Here is a 21,858-nt window from a genome sequence, read left to right on the forward strand (position 1 = left end):
CTTGATTCTATCAAAAGCTTCAACACGCTCATTAGTGAATTGGAATTGGGCATCCTTGAGCAAAATTTGAGCAAGGGGTTTCGCGATTTTGGAAAAGTCTTTTATAAAACGGCGATAGAACCCCGCGTGACCGAGAAAGCTCCGCACTCCTCTAACATTCTTTACCTATTGATGATTCTTTTCCCGATCATCATCCAATTTAGCACTAACAATGACTGGATATTGTTTTGTATCATCTAAAAATGCATATTTAAGGTGAGAAGGAAGAGGCTTATGCTCAGGTACCTTTACCTCTATGGCACAAAGAGTATTTATCATTTGTTCCACTCTCTCCCCTTCAGCGTCGGTGAGTTCACGCTCATCTAATGCAGCTTCAAGCAAATCCAACACAGCATCATTGTTCTCTGGGTTATCTTCACACTCATCTAAAAGCATCAAAGTTTCTAGTGGATCCTTTATGAAGGAATCCGACCAGAATTCATAAACAGACTCGCCAATAACATCAACTGAATAGCAAGTACCCTCTATCATTGGACGAGCAAGTGTACCAGGTAAACTAAAAGTGATCGCGTCATCCCCCACTGCAAGGGTCAAACGCCCTTGTTTGACATCAATAATGGCCCCAGTTGTACATAAGAATGGTCTTCCTAGTATAATTGGGGTCCAGATATCCTCAGCAATGTCTAGAACAATGAAGTCCACTAGTATAAAGAACTTGCCTACTTTAACAGGCACGTCCTCTAAGATACCCAAAGGTCGTCTAATAGATCTATCAGCCATCTGTAAGGTGATATTAGTCATTTTAAGGTGACCTCAATTAAGTTTCTTGCAGACAGAAAGAGGCATGACACTGACATTGGCTCCTAAATCACATAGAGCTTTATCTATCACTTCGTTTCCTATGGTACAGGTAATAGAGAAACAACCCGGGTCTTTCATTTTTGGTGAAGCTTTATTGAAAAGTAAATTACTAGACTCTTCCATAAATGCAACAGTCTCGAATTCACTAAGCTCTCTCTTACGCGTCAGAATGTCTTTCATAAATTTTGCGTAAGAAGGTACCTGGGTAATAAGTTCAGTAAAGGGGCCGGTTACCTAAAGGTTCTTGACTACGTCCACGAACTTACCGTACTGTCGCTCGACTTTAGCATCTTTCAGACGTCCTGGATAATGAACTCTGGTAGCAATAAGTGGGCACGCGACCTTCTCTTTACCTTTATCATAACGTGACGTCTCCGCAACAGGGGAAGACGACACGGTAGCGGAATTAGACATTCAAATAGAACTTCCGCTGGCACAGGCATTCGATTGAGCATTGTTTCGACTCGATCGAACAGTTTCTTCAGGAAAAGTACTCGATAGTGGAATGCATACCTCTCGATCGAGTTCATAAAATTCAGCACATTTCGATCGAGGACCTGAATCACTCGATCGAATATTGTTGTTGGGCAAATTACTCGATCGAAAAGAATAACCTCCTCGATCGAATTTGTCTGTTTGAGCTTCTCTCGATCGAACAGTGGGAGTATTCGATCGAGTACCTTCGGAGGAAATATCACTCGATCGAGAAGAAGAAGCATTCGATCGAGGCACTTGACGATGCTCAGCAGGGACATCGTTAATTAACTCCTCTAAAACAATTTTCGGGATCTCATCAGCAGTTACAGCATCATCTTCCAGCATTTTCGATCCATCATAAGTAAGACCGCTTCGGAGATTTTTGGCATTGATCGGGTCACATTGATGTGGGTGATTCACTTGACTTTGCGCGGATGAAAGGCGCGCAACTTGGTCTTGCAGCTCTTCTATAGCGTTGTCATCCTTGTCAGACTTCCTCTCAAGCCGAAGTGTTAAATTCAACACCAAGGACTTCAACTCTGCAAGTTCTCCAATTGTAGAGGGTGAATCAACTTGTTGTGACATTGGTTTGGAAGGACTAGAGGCACTTGTCATGGTCAAGTCTTCATGTAGTTTAGAAAACGACATTCCTTACTTGAATTGTTTATAAGCACGGACCCGCTCCACATCCGCCATACAAGTAATAGGGTCGTGTCCCTCCATACCGCATCTACCACAAACTACCTCTTGCTCAGTTATGGCATAAACTTGTTCATGCACATCTGAAGTTTGTAAAATCTCCGAATTGTTTAACCTTCCACTGGAACTTTCCACTCCAGCTACCAAAGACTCAGTTACTTGCCTACCTCCTCTGGTATTTCCATATTCAGCTACATGAATGGCCATTTCTTCAATAAAATGCCATCCTTTATCATCTTCAAAATTTTTCTGGAACCTCCCTTTGGCTGCGTTATCTAATATAGCTCTCTGGTCAGGATATAACCCATTGTAAAATTGGGTACATAGAAACCAACGTTTGAAGCCATGATGAGGCACAGAACAAACAAGTTTCTTGAACCTAGTCCAAGCCCCATTCATATCTTGGGTAAGCAATTGCTCAAATGCAGTTATTTGGCCTCTCAACGCATTAGTGCGCTGTGGTGGGAAATACCGTGTGTAGAAGGCTAAAGCAAGGGAATTCCAGTCATTGACACCGGCAGCTTCCCTGTCCATATCTCTCAACCATTCCTGGACGTTATCAGTCAAAGAAAAAGGAAAAAGAACTCCCTTGACCCTATCCTGTGTCACCCCAGCAGCTGAAGGAATGTTGGAACAGTACTCTCAAAACAGCTTTATATGCTTACATGGATCCTCGCCAGGTACCCCCCTGAAGAGATTTCTCTCAACCAACTGTATATAAGATGGGTGAATTCCAAAAGTCCCTGCGTCTGTAGTAGGAAGCAAGAAAGCTTTAAGCAAAGAATCCACCGTAGGTTCTGAGTGACTGGCGATATTCGGCATCTCAGCAAGTAGAGTCTACAGAAGGGCAGGTATGACAGTGTTCTCTTCTAGAACAGATTTCCTGCAACATTAATAAAGCACTAGAAAAAATATGAGATCAGTCTCAAGGAATAAATTCCTTGAGACGAGAGACAAACTTAAAATAAGCAACAAAATTACGCCACCTCCCCGGCAACGGCGCAAAAATTTGATACCTTCGTTTAGTACCAAAAATAAATACCTATAACTACTAACAGAAGTTAGCGGAAGTAGGGTCGATCTCCACAGGGAGATGGGAAAATGTATGCTAAACTAAGTCCGTCCGAGTCACTATTTCTTGGGGGTTTTGAAGGTTTGTTCTACTCTACGGAGGTCAAAGGAGAGAAATAAAGAAGAGAATTCGATGAAAGCCAAGAGAAACAGCAAAGACAGTCGGTTCACCATGATTCTTAAGAAATGTAGTCTAGGGTCTTAGGTCAATGCAAATTCGATCTACAGGGTAGTGAAAAGGTCCTTCCGGTCCGCTATTCGCCCTAAAACAATTCTAACTTAGCTTCCGCCCTCATTAGAATGCCCTAATGTTCACTGCAGGTCTTACCTATTCCAATCTTCCGATCCAGTTCAAGGTGTACCGAGGTTAATTATCTAATTGTGCCAACTCAAGTAGACAAGAACAATTATATGCAGCGATTAACAACATAGATCTAATTCGCATCAAGTTCTAATCACCTATTCATAGTCCCTTTAAAATCATGGCTCCCCTTTGTCTTAGCAAAGGAGATTAGCTATGCACGACTATTGAATAAACAACAATAATACATAAACTAGAAGAAATCAGCATAGTAAAAATCTAAAAAGTGAACAACAACAACAATAGAGATTCAAGGAAAGAAAGCTATAAAACAAGGAAATTAATTAAGCATTAAGAGTAGAGAGTACCGATTACAAAGAGGGAAAATAAATTGAGAACTAGGGTTCCAAGCATAAAGCTCTAAGAGAGAGTAATAGAGAAAGTAGTCGAAAAAGAGAGGAAGAGAAAGAGAGGTAATATGACTGCCGTCATACTTATTTATTCTAATTACAAAAGGGCAATCTCGAAATAAACTCAAGATCCGCATAAAACACCTAGGCTCTCGATCGAGTGAAATGAAACCACTCGATCGAGGACAAAACTTAACAAACATTTTGGTCGGTACCTCTTGAGAGGGTTTAGTTTTCGGTACTTGTCGTTAGGAGCACCTAGACCAAAACTATATTTATAACTCCACAAACAACTCTACAATTAGTAAAGAAGCAAGTAAAAGTCAGATCCCAAGGGACGGGAATTGAGATGAGATTTTCAATTGCAACTAGCGGTGTCTAGGGGTGTCACAAATTGGGGTTGGAATAGAAGATCACTAAACTAAATAGCAATAAAAGTAAACAAGCAAGATGATTAAAAAGGGATGTAAACAATTAATAAAAGGCACTAGGGTGTCATGGGGTCATAGGGGATTCATGGGAATTGATCATACAAACATATTCTCAAATTATAAGCAAGCAATTATTGTTGTGATGGATCGAGTTGGTTTATATCTTACAATCCTAGGAAAGTTTGGGTCCCGGAGCCGAATCGATTAGATTGTACAACACCTACAAGTCGACTTAATCTTCCCTACTCAACTATATGCATGGTCTAATGAGACTCGAGTTGGTTTATATCTTACAAGTCTCATTGAAAAGATAGGTGATGGGTAAAAAATGCAAGGGTTCATAGGCTCACATTTCATCAAACATAACATGTGCATAAGTTGAGATCACAACAAGCAAGCAAATAAACTATGAAAACATATTAATTTAAGCATGAATCATCCCCCATTTTGGTTTCCCCTAATTACCCATTAACCCTAGCTAAGGAAACTACTCACTCATTATCATGTTGAACATGCTATCAAGGTTGTCAATCATACCAACAAAGTGAAACATGATGAATAAATGAAGATGATTAACAATAATTAAAAAGGGATTAAGAGGATTATACCTACTAATGATTCCAATAATAAAGCAAAGAATAATAGAAGTACATGATGATTGATTGGAAGATTGTCAATCTCCCAATAATAACCCAAATAATCTTCAATTACCCAAAATAAAAGATGAACAAAAGAGAGATTAAGGAAATGAGATTTGTATTAAGACTTGATTAAAATTTGATTACAAGATTAAAGAGAGATTTGATTGATATAAACTACACTAGAGATTGCTAAGAAGAACATAATTAGCTAATTAGACTAATGGGGTATTTATAGTGGGGATTAGATAAATAAATTAGGGTTTACTAAGGGCTTAAATGACGATTAAGTCCTTGAGGAATCGCCGGTCTCAATTTCCGCCACTTAGATAAGGAAAGTGGCCATTCTTTTGTAGATGCATCCATTACTTGATTTTGTGTGCTTTAATGATTGGATGTGTCGCCATTTTTGCAAGACCCACCTTGCCTTGCAAGAAGGCATCCTACCTCATGGTTGTCTTGTTGTGAGTTGAAGGGGTGGAGTGAGACCCGCTAATTGTCTCATATCGGCTATATTATTAGGATAGTTTAAATAAAGGTATAGTTTTTGTCACCTCTTTACTCGGGACGAGTAAAGGTTCGGTTTGGGGATATTTGATGTGAACATTATTTGCGCACATTTAGTCCCCTAATTGAACCTATTTTGCATACTTTTATAACATTTCATGACCATTTTATCCGTCAAATGCTTTCTATTTTACTTTCCTAGTGCATTTTATATGTTTTATAGGAAAGGAGATAATAAGGCGAAAATTCCCGTCCTTCGTGCATATTTGGAAGCTTGTTGACGATATTTGATGGACTAAGTATGAAGAGGAGGCAAGAATGGTGACCAAGGAAGTAGAAATAAAGAGTATATAGAGGCATCTTAGGCTAAAAAGCAAGGATGACGAGAAAGAAGACATTGCAAGAAGAAATTGCTCGGAACCCAAACCAAGAGTTGCTCCTTTGGCTCTGAAAGTATGCTAGATGAAATGGCGTCGAAAAATCAAGTGGTCTAGGCTTTTGAATCACTCCAATAGGATTCCGGATGAGAAAATGACGTCCGTTTTACAATCCGAGCTCAAGTGAAGCAGGATACAGCTCAACCCGCTCGGGTTGAAGCTCAGGATGCTCATATTACGCTCGGGACGAGCGTATTGTTGGACAGGAAGCCTTACCTTGCTACGTGAACCATGATCCGCGCATATCTTTGAAAGACTAGCAAAAAGGAGACCCGCATCTTTTTTTGAGAGGAGCGATTCCCTGCCCAACAATTAGCATTGTTAAATTACTATTTTACCCTTGCTTAACCTAATGATGCTCTACTATATATACCCCATTTGTAATAATCAAACCATCAAGTTTTCATTAGGTTAATTCAATCCTTCTTTAGATTAGATTAGGAGTAGATTTGAATAGATTACTCTTTAATCTTTCCACAAATTACACATTAATCATTCCTTAATCATTGTTCAAGTTTATTATTAAGTAATTCAAGTTTATTATTGGTTAATTAGAAGATCATTTGGGTTTATTGGGAGATTGATAACCTTCCATCAATCATCAAGTTCTTCTATTATTCTTTGCATTATTATTTTGGAATCTCCATAGGTATAATTCTCTTAATCCCCTTTTTAATTATTGTTAATCTTTCTTACTTGTTCATCATGTTTGGCCTTGTTAATATGATTGACAACCTTGTTAGCATGTCAAACTTGATATTGAGTGAGTAGTCTTATAGCTAGGATTAATGGGTAATTAGGGAAACCAACATGGGGATTGATTCATGCTTAATCTAATATGTTCACATGATTAATTTGCTTGCTTGTTGTGATTTCAACATATGCACATGTTATGTTTGATGAAATGCTAAGCCTATGAATCCTTATATTTACAACGATCTCTTATCTTTTCAATGAGACTTGTAAGACATAAACCAACTCGAGTCTCATTAAACCATGCATATAGTTGGATAGGGAGGATTAAGTCGACTTGTAGGTGTTGTACAATCTAATCGATTCGGCTCCGGGACCCAAACCTTCCTAGGATTGTAAGATATAAACCAACTCGATCCATCACAACAATAATTGCTTGCTTATAATTGAGAACATGTTTGTATGATCAACTCCCATGATTTCCTTATGAACCCATGATATCCTAGCACTTTTAGTCATTTGTTTACATCTTTCCTTTTGTTGCTTGTTTATTGCTTTTATTAGATTAGAATCATCAACCCATTATAATTGTGACAACCCCAAGCACAACCATAATTAGATTGAATAATTTGAGTAACCACCGTCCCATGGATCGACCTCAAATTACCACTAACTAGTTGTTTGTTGAGAATTATAAATGTGTTTGATTGGATGTGATTCAAAAGCCTAGACCACTTAATTTTTCGACGCCGTTTCATCTAGCATACTTTCAGAGTCAAAGGAGAAACTCTTGGTTTGGGTTCCGAGTAATTTCTTCTTGCAATATCTTCCTTCTCGTCATCCTTGCTTTTTAGCCTAAGATGCCTCTATATACTCTTTATTTCTACTTCCTTGGTCATCATTCTTGCCTCATATTCATACTTAGTCCATCAAATATCGTCAACAAGCTTCCAAATATGCACGAAAGACGGGAATTTCCGCCTTATTATCTCCTTTCATATAAAACATGTAAAATGCACTAGGAAAGCAAAATAGAAAACATTTGACGGATAAAATGGTCATGAAATGTTATAAAAGTATGCAAAATAGGTTCAATTAGGGGACTAAATGTGCGCAAATAATGTTCACATCAATCGCGCTGCCTCAGGTATTACTGACTGGAACTCCTTGGCCCTCGCTTTTTACCGGAAATACTACTCTGCATCTAAGACCAATGCAATTAGAGCTCAAATCACGATCTTTAAGCAAGAGGTTAATGAGGATTTTCATGAAGCTTGGGTCCGTTTTAAGAAGCTGGTTCGCTCAATTCCGCATCATGGATCTCAGCAATGGTTCTTATGTAACCAGTTCTACAACGGGCTCTATGATGATTAGAGAGCTATCCTGGATGCTGCAGCTAGTGGATGATTTCAGGAGAATAGTGGGGAAACTAAGGGATGGAAGATTATTGAAGATATGGCCGTCCATCGAGATGAGCATGGAAATTGCCGGGGTAATCAGAGGAGAGCTGCTGAATCTCCTTCCGTAGCTGCATTAGAGGCTCTTACGGCGAGATTTGACAAGTATAAGTTAGAAGGAGCTTCAAAGGGTGGTATTTATCAGGTAAATGATGTGTCAGATGGTCCTTTTTCATGCAAGAGATGTGGAGGAGAAGGACACGTTGCAGATTTCTGTATCAGTCCCAATGAGGTTTGTGCTGCCTTCTAGCATTATAGGCAGACCAACACTTATTTTGAGCCGAATGTTCATCCAAACTTGAGGTGGAGTAGCCAGAATGTCCAAAATCTGATTCCACCTCTGCAGCAGCAGAACTATGTGCCCCCTCATAAGCAGCAGCAGCCATACCAAAAGCCTTTGTATGTCCCTCAGCAGCAGCAGTAGTTCCAAGGTTCCGATTTTACTGAGTTGAAAAATATGTTGCTAAAGGAGTCTCAAGCTAGAGAGGCTGGGATGAAAATGTTGGAGTCTCAGATCGCTCAACTTGCTAGCAAGAGTGCAACTCAAGTTCAGGGGCAATTACCGCCGCAGTCGGACCAAAAGAAAGAAACTTTGAATGTGATTAAGTTGAGGAGCGGGGCTACTCTTGATGGGCCCGCTGTTGCGGGAGATAAACCCGAGAAAGCTGCTGAAAGGAAGAAGAAAAAGAGCGAAAAGAAGACGAACAGCAGTGGAGCTGGTCGACCGACCGCCCCACATGGTCGACCGACCAGCATAGCTGTTCCAGACGACGTTTCTGACCATTCTGATCATATGGGGAACAGTGACCTCAGTCGACCGACTGAAGACATTGGTCGGTCGACCGCTACAACTGCTGAGGTCGAGCCATTTCGTCCTCCTATGCCGGATAATTTGAGAGATTTCTTGTTCCGGGGTGAGACAACTCCACGGTTTTCAAGACAAGCACCTAATGCAGACGGGACGATTCCAGTTCCTTATCCAGAAAGACTAGTGCCAATCAAAGATGAGGTAACATTCGGTAAATTCAAAGATTTAGTGCGTAGTCTTAATGTGCAAATACCTTTCATAGAGCTAGTTAATCAAGTACCTGCATATATGAAGTTTATGAAACAGCTGCTAGCTAAGAAAAGGTCTTTGAATGCTGTCGAGTCTGTGCATTTAACTAAGGAGTCTAGTTCATACTTAACTCACACTGCTGCTCGTAAACTGTCTGATCCAGGTAGTTTCTCTGTCCCCTGTAATATTGGTACCTTCTTAATTGAGAAGGCATTATGTGATTTAGGGGCTAGTGTCAGTGTTATGCCTTTGAGTCTAGCTAAGAAATTGGGATTGACTAGATTTGCTATTACTGACATGACTGTGCAAATGGCTGACCGGTCTGAGATGCGACCGATAGGTGTTTTAGAGAATGTGCCTGTGCAAATTGGGAAGTTTTTTTTCCCCGTTGACTTTGTTGTTTTGGACATTCCTGAAGATGTCAACACCCCAATTATTTTGGGAAGACCATTTCTGCACACTGCTGGTGTAGTAATTGATGTGGGGGAAAGAACTTTGACCTTTAAGGTAGGGAAGCACTCTATTATGTTTGCCCAGTCCCCTTGGAAGAAAGACCTTATGTGGCCAGTTACTTGTAATGTGATTTCTGAAAAGAAATCTTATTTTCTGCTTTCTGATATGCCTACTTTAGTACCTGTGCCTATTCCTGTTGTGACACCTCCGCTCCAGATTGGGAGCAAATTGGAGGACAATTCTTCATTTTGGATATTGCAGGAAATGGTTTGGGGAAGGAAGAGCCGTTCATTGCTCCAGCTGTGAAGGAGCCAATCGTTCAAAGAGGCGGTCTAGGATGTCTTAGCTATGGCACGGATGAGGAGCCCAAGAAGGCGCCAGTTCGAGTTACAGTTTCAGACTTGGAGCTTGAGACTGATGAGGATGTCCAAGTGCGGGAAGATGCTTCTGTTGTTGACCCGTCGGACGATGTGGTGGATTGGAGTGCTGAGAGGTTGAGCACCGTGGAGGGTACCTCGTGTAGCCAGAAGCCATGGTCGGAGATTTTCCGCATTTTTCGCGGATGAACACTTTTTATTTCATAAGTTTTAGACACTTGTATTGCTGTTTTAAGACTATTTATTGCTTTGGTTTGCGCGAGACTTCGCTCTAGTATGATTTGCATTAGATTTTAGGCTATAGACTTTACATTTGGGTTTAGCACAATTTTGGGCGCTGTATTATGTGAATTTGCAGGTTGTTAGACCATATTGACTCACGCTATTTGAGTTAATTCGAAGAAAGCACTGTCCTCGTCAGGTATATCAGTCGATCGACTGGCCTGTATGGTCGATCGACTGACCACTGCAGCTACAGGAGCTTCTGTTTCAGATGCCCTGGTCGATCGACTGGCCTTTGTGGTCGATCGACCGCTTCCCGCATTCTTTGCACTGTTTTCGATCATTCCCCTGCTGTGTTTGGTCGTTTTGCGGAGCACGAAAGGGAGTTTTAGGGAGTTTTCTCCTTATTTTCTTTTCTTTTCATTCATCTATCGCTTTCTTCAGCTTAATTCTTTGCACATAATTACCGCTTCAACTTTGTTTTCTCGGATAATGCACAGTATTTTATGTCCTTTCAGGTACTTATGGTAGCACTGCTGGCTACTGAAACCTCCTAGCTCACGCTGGTTTGGGGAGGTTTCCTTTTGCGCGGTTAAAGTCTTGTGAGTTTCCAAGTTTAACTTCATGTCTTGTTTAGTTAGTTATCGCAACTCCCCATTTCCTTTCGCTTCTTTATACTATAATTTCGCACAATGAGGGCATTGTGTGATTTGGTTTGGGGAAGGGTTTTGCGTTGCATTCATTCTGTTTTGCATTCACGTTTACGTTTAGTTTTTGTCTTGCATTGTTTATTTCATTTCCTATATATATACAAAAATGAAAAAAAAATTCAAACAAATTCAAAATATGCACGTTTATTTTAGCATTTAGTCGAGTCGGAACGGTAGTAGTTCAATGATGACATTGCATTTTCATCTGTTTATGCCTGAGCCTTGCTTAATTGAGATGTTATTAGTAGAATTATATGCATAGTCTACGAGTTTTCGTTAATTTATTTGCTGAACTTGAAACTTGACTTAGATTTTTGGCAAAACTACATTATATTCGGAGTTTTAGAGCCCTATAACTGGTACATTCATGCCCAGTTCATTTAGCATTTGAGAGTAGTTACTCCTTATATGACATGTTACATTAATTTGCATAAGCATGAACTTGGTCTACTTAATACCTGTATGCATTCGGTTTGTGGTTTGTTGACACATGTGGTAGAGGTCCCCTTTTATCAATTTACCCATAAACCTCACATAGCCAAATTGACTTTTTGTCCCATAAGCTACATACTATATTTAGCCTACCTTATCCGAGCTAGTATTGGTAGTTGTGGGAATGTGTTTATTGCATTTTGGTTATATTGCTCTTTATGAGAAGGTTGGTGGAATGTTGGAAAGGAGGAAAGAAAGAAAGAAAAAAGAGAATTGAAAAAAGAGAAAAAATGAAAAGCAAGTTCGGCCTTTGGTCGGTCGACTGGACTCATGGGTCGATCGACCGTGCACTGCAGAAATGAAAAAAAAAAAAAAAAAAAAAAAAATCACATAATTCAAAGTCTTTATTAAATGGCGATTTTTGCTCCCATGTTGTATTTGTATCTTATAGAGAGTTGACTTATTGTGGAATTGTGAGATTTGTGCTTCTAATTGGCACCGTTTTGTATCGATTGATCTTGAGTTTGAAGCTCGGATGTTCCCGTAATTTGGATCTGTAGTTACTAGCTTGGCTTTAACTCCTCATATCCAAATTTATCTTAGCCCCTTCTTACCCATTACCTCACATATCCATATTTACCTCGGCATGTGTCATGGTCATTTGTTTGGTTGAATGCATATGTACGGTTGTAGAGATCCTTTTCATGTTAGACTGCAGGCATGTTTTATAGGTCGTAGTTAGGTGAGAGTCGTTACATTTACTTCTTTCTATCTTTCACATATACTCACCTGTATTTATTGTGTGATTTGAGCGACCCGTGAGAGTCCGAATTAATAAGTCTTTATAGTTGACAGTTCAGCAGTTTTTAACAACCTTATAACTCGTTTACATGATTCGCTTTACTAATTGATTGTTGATTTTTAGCATTAAATTGGTTTAGACTTTACAGTTTGCATTTCGCTCTGAGATTGAAATCGTTCCAATTAAGTCTTAGGATCGAGTCTAGTTCTTTCTTGGGGACAAGCAAGGGTTTGGTTTGGGGAAGTTTGATGCGTGTCATTTATATGATGTTTTACACCTTATTTTACACGCATTTCAGAGCTCATTTGTGTAGTTTGTTCTACTATTTATCCCAATTCGTCTACTTTCGTATTTTCATGTAATATTGCAGATTATTGCGGAAATGAGTAGATATTGAGCTAATTCCGTCCCTGAGTACTTAGCATTGCATTTGACATGGAGTAGATGCTTGAGAATTGAATTTGGCGCGTATTTCAAGGCCTGGAAATAGATTTATGGAGAATTTAGAGGCAGACTACCAGCTATAGTGGTCTATAGACTGACCTACGTGGTTTATAGACTGTCAGAATGCTGAAAAGAAGTCTGCAGGAAAGAGGAGCAGTCGATCGACCATGCGCTGTGGTAATTGCATCATTAAGAGGATGATTATGATATGTTGGTCGTGGTTCATGTATTGGTCATTATCATATATTGGAGGATTTGTTGTTGTTATCGTTGTATTGTTGTCATTGTTGTTGATTTGGAGACGTGAGACGGTTGGGAGACCGTCTTACGCTTAAGTCGCCTCTTGGAGCTTCCCACTTTAAGAGAGATGTGCACATTAATGCCTTGAGTGACGGAGGGATTCATGTGGTTGAGACACAACGTCTGGCAGGGGATCCGGTTGGATTCCGAACCCAGTATGTCTGGGCGTGTCCCGGTACCTGTTTATGGTTGTTGGTATGTCTGGGCGTGTCCCGATACCCGTGTGGTTGTCGGTATGCCTGGGCGTGTCCCTGTACCGTAGTGGTAGTGGTTTGATGCTATCTCATTCACATTAGTAGTCGTGTTGCATGTTCACACTTGAGTCGTGTCATCTTTTGTTTGTCTATTGAAACTGACGTTTGTTGTGTCTGTGTATTTGTCACCTGTCTCTCTTGGGGTGGCCTGTGTTGATCCATATGATGTCCCTTGGTCATATGGGGAGCAGGTTAGACACAGGTTGTTTGGATAGTACTCGGGAGACAGGACGAGCCTGATGAGTTACGAGATGTGTATAGTTAGTTAGATGGGTATAGTAGCTACGAGTTGTAATTTATTCATTAGTTAGTGGTTTGTAATCGCTAAACTAGTTGTTTATAATAAATGTTTTCTTTATCGTATCTCCGATTTACCGCCTCGGAAAACCGAGATGGTAACATCTCCCAATTACCTTGGCCGGGTAAGAAGGGGGTATTACAAGAAGGTATCCAATTGTCTCCTACGCCGTAACTCTGAAACTCGGGTTGACTCGGATTGACTCGGGTTACGGCTTTCGGAGACGGTTTTGGGCCTGGAGTCGGTTTAACTCTAAATAGTGTTTTTTTTAATGCAAATTACGCTAGGAAACCATTTTTTATCCGAGTAACTCATTAAACCGTCTTATATATAGCCAATCAACGCACGCATATCAAAATAATTGTAGTCCGATCATTATCGGGTGTTTTTTGGAGGGTGCAGATACTGGGTATTTACAGTTTATAACCATGAGATCATATTTGAGAATGAACACATAGTAGTTAACAAAACTGTGGGGTAATATCCGTATAAGACCCTCTAAATGTAGGATTATAACGTAAAATTTGCATGTGAAATATTGTCATAAACGAAAAACAACAAAGAAACAATAAGGATTAAGAATCAACCTCGGGTCCTTTGTAGTGCGGCGTAAAGAACAGAAATCAACAGAGATTCCCTCCTAATAGTTGCACCCAAGACCGTCTGAGACTATGCCCTTGTGCTAGAAATGCTTTCTAATTGACTTGCAATATTGAGAAAGCTCTTGTGAGGTTTTTACGATGTGAGATCTAGGAATTTCAGAGAAAGTTGCACTGAAACCCTAATTTTTTTTCACTAATGATGATTAGGTTAAGCAAGAGGAGAAGCTCTCCTTTTGTTCTCCTAATCTCGGCCAAACCGAGAGGGGCCTTGGGAAGTGGGCTTCCACTTCCTTTTGGAATTAGCTCATGGTCCGGTTCGTAAATCGCTAAAATGTATATGACGCGGTTTAGTTATAAATCGTCATCGGTTATCGGTTATTAAAGCATCAACTAATAATACGGATTAGTTGAAACATTAATACATGTCCGACAAAGACGATATTGTATAATTATATTCAATATACATTTAATTAAATATAAAACGCTTATATTCAATTTACGAATTAACAGCTTAATTCGCCTTAGCCATTATTATTTAATCCGTATTAAATAAAATATCTCAACATCACATTTTGACTAATTACTAGTCAAATAACTCGGACTAACTGGTTAGTCAATTTTGGCATCTACATGACAGTATTTTCATACTGTCACATCTCTCAAACGTATCCTATAGGTGTGACTTTTAGGGACCAGTTGATCACCGCCATCTGTATGACAATAACGTCAAACTTATCTAGCAAGCCAACCGTTATTGATAAACGTGGATCAACTGATAATAATACCAAAAGTATGCCCTTTGATCCTTTTAGAGATTTATAAGTCCTTGCACTAACTGTTAAGGACACCAACCCCAACAAGCTCCCACTTGTCCGTACAAGTGTATGTGCAATGACGTTATCCGCACTAACTGGAGGACACAAGCTCCAACAAACTCCCACTTGTCCGTACAAGTGTATGTGCGATAACCGATTCTCATATTCATTTAAAATTTCTCCCACTCAATGTAAAACAATTTGCAGATCTCGATCCACAAAGGTCGTATTTTACAATCGATCTGTATCATGAGTGGTTTCCCCGACTAGAGAGTAACTTAACTGATAAAACGAATCCGTATCCGAGCATTGCCATGCATTTCAGTTACAGCTCATCGAGTGGCCCTGAGAAATATCGAGTACCTGATAAAGGCTGAATATTTCCTTCAACTCGAACTCCTTCCGATCTAAGCACAGCATGAAATGACCCAGAAAAAATCTACTTGGCCCCCTGTTACGGATGACCGTGAGAAAGAAACCAAAGTCACCCAAAATCTGCCTTAGTCTCAAGAGACAATCGATAGTCAAAAGAATCGACTCTTAGGATCACCATGGAGGTCCTATCCACGACCGGGCACCGAATGTTGTAAAACATTTAGGACTCCACGTCGATGTCACAATTGTGTCCTACGAAATATCCGTATAAATCGCCTCTGTGATTGGTCAGTCAATCGGTTGACTTATGGCTCGTTGAACCCACCATCAACCAACGTCACAAAATAATTGCCAGAGTTATCAGCTCATGTGGGCAATTAAGGACTAAAAATATGATGTTTGTTCAGTTCACTTTGTGGTGTTCAAAAATTGTCGTACAATTCCACATGAAAAACAAAATATATAAATATCAAAACGATGATGTCGTATAGAGTACAAAAGGGAATGAATCTAATCCATAAAAGAGTACTACAACTTAGGAACACGTTTAATTCCCATGGAATTAACGTGCCCTTCATGCTTATCTTGTCGTAATGGTTTAGTGAGAGGATCTGCTATGTTATCATCTGTAGCAATCTTTTCTATCACTACTTCCTTTTGCTCCACGTAATCTCGGATTAGATGAGCTTTCCGTTGTACATGTCTAGACTTGTTGCTAGACTTTGGCTCCTTAGCTTGGAAGATGGCACCACTATTGTCGCAATAGATGGTGATCGGGTCATTCGAACTAGGCACTACAGATAGCCCATGTAAGAATTGACGCATCCATATCGCTTCCTTTGTAGCTTCAGACGCGGCATAGTACTCGGACTCGGCCGTAGTAGAATCTGTAACAGTTTGTTTGGAACTCTTCCGGTGATGCAGCGCCATTAAGAGTAAAAACGAATCCGCATCGAGATTTCGAGTCATCACGATCCGTTTGGAAGTTAGCATCTCACAGAAGGTTGTTGCATAGCTTTTGAGGGCCTCCATAAGTCAATGCCCAATCTTTAGTCCTCCGTAGGTACTTAAGAATGTTCTTGACAGCCAGCCAATGTGGTTCACTGGATCTTTGTTGGAATCGACTTGTCATACTCAATGCATATGCCACGTCCGGACGTGTGCATATCATGGCATACATGATTGATCCTATAGCCAAGGCATAAGGAATCCGTGTCATGCGCTCTTTCTCTTCCGGTGTCTCTGGTGCCTGAGACTTGCTCAAATGCACCCCTGGAGCCATAGGAAGAAACCCCTTCTTGGAGTTACTCATGCTGAATCTCTCTAGGACTTTGTCTATGTAAGACTCGATCGAGAGATAACATCCGTCGTGATCTATCTCGATAGATACGGATGCCTAGAATTCTTTGTGCCTCTCCCAGATCTTTCATCTGGAAATGGTTTTTCAACCATACTTTCACCGAAGTTAAGAGAGGTATGTCATTCCCAATCAGGAGTATGTCGTCAACATACAATATTAGGAAGACAATCTTGCTCCCACTCGACTTGATATATAGACATGGTTCCTCGACAGATCGAGTAAATCCATTTTCTTTTATCACTTGGTCGAAGCGATGATTCCAACTCCTTGATGCTTGCTTAAGTCCATAAATGGAACGCTTAAGCTTACACACTTTCTTAGGATGTTCTGGATCGATGAAACCTTCGGGTTGTACCATGTACAACTCTTCCTCCAAAAAGCCGTTTAAGAAGGCGGTTTTCACATCCATTTGCCAAATTTCATAGTCATGAAAAGCGGCAATCGCTAAGATAATCCGAATGGAACGCAACATGACTACGGGTGCGAAAATTTCATCGTAGTGCAAACCTGGCACTTGGGTGAAACCTTTAGCAACTAGTCGTGCTTTGTAGATATTTTGTTGACCTTCCACAGAATGCTTTATCTTGTAAAGCCATTTGCATTGAAGGGGACGAACCTTAGCAGGTAAGTCAACAAGATCCCACATGTTGTTCTCATACATGGAGTCCATCTCGGATTGCATAGCCTCAAGCCATAGCTTTGAGTCAGAACTAATCATGGCACCTTTATAGGTTGCGGGTTCACTACTCGTTAAGAGTATAACGTCATCTATGTCATGTTCCTCGACCATACCAATGTATCTGTCCGGAGGAATAAAGACTCTTCCCGACCTCCTAGGTTCCTCAGGAATTTTAACCGCAGCCGGGATTGAAGGAATAGGTTCCTCCAATGGTTGCTCGGTATTTGGTTCTGGAATCTCCGACAGGTCGAAGGTTCTATCACTCTTTGCATTCTCGAGAAATTCCTTCTCTAAGAATGTCGCACTAGCCGCAACAAAAACACGTTGTTCGGTTGGCGAATAGAAGTAATGACCAAGTGTTCCTTTAGGATAACCTATAAAGTATGTCTTGACCGATCGCGGGCCGAGCTTATCCTCGTGTCTCCACTTGACATAAGCCTCGCAGCCCCAAACCCGTATAAAGGACAAGTTAGGGACCGTTCCCTTCCATAGTTCATATGGAGTCTTGTCAACAGCTTTAGACGGACTTCGGTTAAGTATAAGAGCGGTTGACAAAAGAGCATAACCCCACAATGAGTCAGGCAACACGGTGTGACTCATCATGGATCGAACCATATCAAGTAGTGTTCGATTTCTCCGTTCGGACACACCATTCAACTGAGGTGTTCCAGGTGGAGTTAACTGTAGGGCAATCCCACAGTCTTTAAGGTGTTGATCAAACTCGTGAGAAAGATACTCGCCACCACGATCCGAACGCAGTGTTTTAATCTTTCTACCCAATAGGTTCTGTACCCTATTCTGGTATTCCTTGAATTTCTCAAAGGATTCACTTTTGTGCTTCATTAAGTAGACATAGCCATATCTACTTAAATCGTCCGTGAAAGTGATGAAATACCTATAGCCTTCTCGTGCGGTGATTGACATAGGTCCACATACATCCGTGTGTATGACACCTAATAGGTCAGCAGCGCGCATTCCAACACCTTTGAAGGAAATTCGAGTCATCTTACCGATGAGACATGATTCACACGTGCCAAATGATTGAAAATCAAAGGCCGAGATAGCTCCATTCTTGATGAGCTGTTTAACGCGTTTCTCATTAATGTGTCCCATACGGCAGTGCCATAGATACGTTTGATCTTTGTCACCAACCTTTAACTTTTTATTCATTACGTGTAATATTTCGGTGGTCTGATCTAAAACATAAATTCCGTTCATGGAGACTGCCTTGCCATAAATCATATCGTGTAAAGGGAAAATGCAAGTATTATTCTCTATTACAAATGAAAAACCAAGTTTGTCAAGTGCAGAAACTAAAATAATGTTCTTAGAAAGACTGGGTACATAATAGCAGTTATATAAAAATAACTCAAATCCGCTAGGAAGCTGGATCACATATGTTCCCCTTGAGACGGCAGCCACTCGTGCTCCATTCCCAACACGCAGGTCCACCTCACCCTTTACGAGGGGTTCGATGTTTCGGAGCCCCGCACATGATTACAGATGAGAACCACAACCAGTATCAAGTACCCAAGTTCCGTAACTTGCGTGGTTAATCTCAATCATATGAATAAAAGTAGAAGAAGATGAAGACATACCAACAGGTTTAACACGACCTGCCTTTAAGTCCTCATGATAAACAGGACATGTACGCCTCCAATGCCCAGTCTTGTGGCAATGATGGCATTCCATGTTTTCATTCTTGCTCTTTGTCGTGCCTGATGAGGTGCTCGACTCACCAGGCCCACTCTTACCTGAACCCGACTTCTTGAACTTCGGTTTACCTCTCGCTAGGTTTGCTCGAGCTTTGCCCTTACCTTTCCCCTTGTTTGTCACAACGAGAACATCCTGTTTCAAGCTCCCACTGAACTTCATGTCCTTCTCGGTCTGTACGAGAAGGGAGTGCAGTTCATGGGGACTTTTCTTCAAATCATTCATATAGTAATTCGCTCTAAATTGCGAAAAACCATCGTGGAGTGAGTGAAGCATGCGGTCGATCACAATGTTCTCGCTGATCTTACAATCAAAGGTCTCCAGTTTCTCGACATTCTCAATCATGCTGAGAATGTGTGGGCTAACTGGTTGGCCCTTCTGGAGTCTCGCATCAAAGAAGCGAGTGGTATGCTCATAGGTCACGATTCTCGGTGCTTTCGAGAATTCCTTGGTGAGCGTGGTGAAAATCTTGTTTGCACCATGGGCTATGAAGCGTTTCTGCAAATTGGGTTCCATTGCAAAAATGAGTACGTTTTTAATCGCACCCGCTTCCATACAGAAATCATTAAACTTGGTGATTTCAGCAGCTCTAGCCGTGGGACCTGGGTTTGCCGGGATGGGCTCTAATAGATATTTGAGCTTCCGTCGGCGCAGCGGCGAAGCATTCCGTAATGCCGCCTCCCGTCCGCGAAGTTTGATCCATCATTCTTGATCGAGTGGTGATTCATCTGATTCATGAAGATCCGAAGCCAGGACTCACGGTCCAATGTGGCACTTGGCATTGGGTTTTCAGTAGAACCAGCCATTTGTTATTAGCAGTTTAAAAGTTCGTGATCTACACTGAAAAAGAAAGAAAAACAAGAACGAAATAAGCAACTCATCGAGGTGATTTAGGTCTATTTTAAAATTCATTTTAACGTGTAGACTCTCGCACTTGTATAATCGATCTCCCTCAAGAATGATACAAGTGATCCCAAGACTCAATTTCTGTAAATTGATAAGCCAACTGTTTAGCTAATTCTTCCGTAAGAACTCTTGGTCGATAGATTTCCGTAAATCCTATCTATAGTCCACCATAGTCACAGGATCGTACGAGTGACCATAGTGTTGAGATAAAATAGGTCAATCAGTTCCAACTTACCCGACGTAGAAGGGGTCATATTATGCCTACCGACGAAGAAGGGACTCATTGGAGTTTGACCTATAAAGACCGTTCTCAATTTTGGTTTATACGAGGAAGATCCCATCAACAAAATTATAATTCATTTTAAGTGAACGAATAACTAGCGTCTGTCGTGAATGAATTAATTTGGGTGATGGCTTAAAATCATGTGACATAAGAATGTCAAAGAAAACTAACTCGTGACCTCTATATGTGTCAGTTTTCATGCAATAAATAGGTGGTTTGGTTTTTAGGCGGAATATGATGCATATTATCGTTGCGGAAAGAAAAAAAATAAATAAAAGAATGCAATACGTAAATAAAATTCCTAGTGTGGCCTATCCTAATAAAAAGAACATAAAAGAACTTTGGAATCCACCGTTGGACCCGAGAAGCTTGTCTTGATGTTCCATCTTGATCCATGTAGCGGGAGTGAGCATCCGGTCTCCATCTTTGGTCTTCTCAAAAATTACAATTAAAATTACAAAATATAAACCTATTTACATTCTAATTAAAAACTGTAATTACAAGTGAAAAATCCAAAACGGAGATACGAGATCTCAAAATACAACCAAGACCGTGTTCCATCATTACGGTAACACGTTCTACTAAGGCCACACTAAGTTACAACCGTTTGTAAAATAAATAAATACGTAATATAAAGCATTCACAGCATTCAAATCAACGATAAAAGAAAATGTATCAACTAAATTAAATTTATTCGTGACATAATTCCGTAATTATGTTAAATTATCCAAACCACCTTTTAACGATTAAAATTTATGTGATAAAACCGCTTCAATCAATTTAATTTTAATCTATCACAATCCGTTACTTTAAATACGCTTTAAAATAACTTAATGGTACGTGTGTGAACCGTTTCACAATCATAGCGAGTGTACAATATCCGTATAAAGTACATATTAAGGCCAAAAGAAAATTTAAAACAAAAGAATAAATTTTCAAAGCTGCCAAACCAAAAATCACTCGATCCAGGGACATAAGTGCTCGACCGAGGAATAAAAGAGCTCGATCGACTGAACTGCTAGTCGATCGAGAGGATTGCCAAACAGAAAGTGCTCGATCGACTAGACTGGAGGTCGATCGAGTACTTTTATTAGCAACACTGTTCGATCGAGTACGAGGAGGTCTCGATCGAGCAGTCAGGGTTTTAAAAGCGGTCGATCGAGTGCAGCAAGGACTCGATCGAGTAAAACAAGACAGAAAAACCACTCGATCGATTTAAAAACTTGCTCGATCGAGTACAGAAAATTCTGGAAATGCAAAACCCTCGTGAAACAGTTTGACAAAACAAAACCTACTGCAATTTTGATCAAAACCGCATCAAAACAATTTTACAATTTGACAAAACTTGACATATTGTTATAATCTCCGTATAAAACAACAATATGCATAAAACAAATTGAAAAACAAGATGAATTAACCGTGTAAAACATGTCACGGTTTCAAAAATTTTGCAACAGCCAAAAAAATTCCTGTCGAGAGGATAAAAAAGCGCTGCTGCCGCACGAATTTCAAGACAACAAAAATCGTTTCAAGATCGTTTTATGAAAAATCACAATGAAAATTTACGTGGCCTCTCTCTGATACCACTTGTGGGGTAATATCCGTATAAGACCCTCTAAATGTAGGATTATAACGTAAAATTTGCATGTGAAATATTGTCATAAACGAATAACAATAAAGAAACAATAAGGATTAAGAATCAACCTCGGGTCCTTTGTAGTGCGGCGTAAAGAACAGAAATCAACAGAGATTCCCTCCTAATAGTTGCACCCAAGACCGTCTGAGACTATGCCC

The 21,858-nt window shown here is 40.2% G+C and overlaps 1 non-coding gene across 1 annotated transcript; it reads right to left on the reverse strand.

The window, feature by feature from the left end:
* Positions 1 to 7,740: 7,740 nt before the first annotated feature.
* On the reverse strand, positions 7,741 to 7,847 carry LOC141616227 (small nucleolar RNA R71). Its single transcript, XR_012530584.1, has one exon. It is a non-coding gene; the product is annotated as a small nucleolar RNA R71 (small nucleolar RNA).
* Between the last annotated feature and the right edge of the window lie 14,011 nt (positions 7,848 to 21,858).

This window comes from Silene latifolia, chromosome 11 (assembly GCF_048544455.1).
Source record: "Silene latifolia isolate original U9 population chromosome 11, ASM4854445v1, whole genome shotgun sequence".
NCBI lineage: Eukaryota > Viridiplantae > Streptophyta > Magnoliopsida > Caryophyllales > Caryophyllaceae > Silene > Silene latifolia.